This window comes from Pteropus alecto, unplaced genomic scaffold (genome assembly GCF_000325575.1).
Source record: "Pteropus alecto unplaced genomic scaffold, ASM32557v1 scaffold88, whole genome shotgun sequence".
NCBI classification, from domain to species: domain Eukaryota; kingdom Metazoa; phylum Chordata; class Mammalia; order Chiroptera; family Pteropodidae; genus Pteropus; species Pteropus alecto.
Window position 1 is genome coordinate 18,928,987 of NW_006494611.1, and position 1,648 is coordinate 18,930,634.

At 51.5% G+C, this 1,648-nt stretch overlaps 1 protein-coding gene across 1 annotated transcript in view; it reads left to right on the forward strand.

The window, feature by feature from the left end:
- The window catches only part of PRKG1 (protein kinase cGMP-dependent 1), a 1,107,428-nt gene that overhangs the window by 1,134 nt on the left and 1,104,646 nt on the right, over nt 1-1,648 (forward strand). The window lies entirely within an intron of this gene.

The window sequence follows — 1,648 nt, forward strand, 5'->3', positions numbered from 1 at the left end:
GACTCTTCCTTGCTTTAGGGATCCGGCCTCGAGGATGGCAGGACTGGGAGGTTTATTCACAGGGTCACTTTCCAGGCAGCTATGATGTCAGCAAGAAATTTCAAAAAAAAAACAAAAAAAAACCCCACTTTCTGAGTGTTACTTTTGCTTTGTTTGAATCCCTTCCAAAAGTGCCACACCTAGGGCTGGCCTGGGCTTGGAGGTGGCTGGCTCAGTGACCTTGGACCTGAAGTAGGTTTGAGGTTTCAGGTCAGCCCTGTCCCAGGATGGATAATGCCCCTTCCTGGTCTGTCTTCCTTTTGAATCTCTCCCTGGAAAAGTTGGGATGAAGAGGGAGGGGACTGTTTCTCCAGGCGCCTCCGGACTCCTTCCTTTCCTCCTCCTGGGCACTTTAGGAGCCAAATCCTGCCAGTTCAAAGTTGTGTGTCGCTTGTTCGAGGTGTGCAGAGGAGGCCGGGCGACTGTGGCCACAAGTAGGAAAGCTTTTGCACTCCACTCGCTGCCTGCACCGGAGAAGGCTGATCGATTGGCTGCAGCATTAAAGCGCCTCTGGACATTAGGGAGAGGAAGTGCAGACTCCAAAGCCCATTACTGGCTTTTAGTCTCTGGAAGTGCATGGCCGAAAGTGCATTTTGCAGGATATTGAATATTCCATTAGGCGTGCCTTCATGCCCGCCTACCTCTTACCCCTTCCCTCTTCTTACATCACTTGATGTCTGGGTTTGGGGCTCAGGGGACCCCTAAATTAGTTCCGCCTTCTTAACTCTCTGACTTTGAGGTGACCATTTCTAAGGAGCATGTTCTCTTGTCTGGTCACCATCCAATCCAGGGCTCCTCCTTGTCTGTTTTTCTTCTGTATTGATTACTATGTTTTGGGGGGGGGAGTGAAAGGGGGCAAAGGAGTCTGGGCAGCGGTTAAGAGCTATTAGAAGAGGGCCAGGAGCTGGGAGTGTTTGAGGGAGAAAAACAGGAATCAGGCAGAAAGGATTCACCTTAGGAACTGTGGGCTCCTTCTGAGCAGACGTCTCAGAGGACAGCTTTCCGACTTCCTGAGAGACACTCCTCTTATAAAATGACACTGTCCACATGGCACCTTTTGGTCTAGCTTGCCTTGAAAGTCCTATCAGATTGAACAATGACATTCTTCCTCTCTTAGTCCAAGACTGCAAAACTGCTAGTATTTGGCCTTGCCCTTGGTTGGGAAGCTGCTGCTGCTGCCCCTCGCCCCAGCCTGGCTGCGCATTCCGCGGCCACTGCCCTGCCCCTCGCTCAGCAGCTGGAATCAATCTGCCCAGCTCCTTAAGAAGCCACTTCATCAGCGGTCACCCAGCAGCTGCTTGCCTCCCAGGGATGACGGGCTAGGACTTTATCGCATTTTTGAAATTTCAGATCTCTGTGTCTGGGCCCTGCCCCTCAAAGAGTAACCAGCACCCCTGCACAGCAGAGAGATTTCGCTAGGGTCTGGAGAGGGCAGGAGGTAACTCTTCCTCCCAGAGTCTACTTTCATTCAGGAGCTAGCTCTCAAAGAGGCACTTTAATTTTCCTTGACAAGAAATCTCTCCAGGAGTGAGAGGAGTTTTTGTATGCACTGGGAGGAGATGGCTGATCTTTCATATGTACATATCGTCCTCCTCCCGCTCCCCGCCCC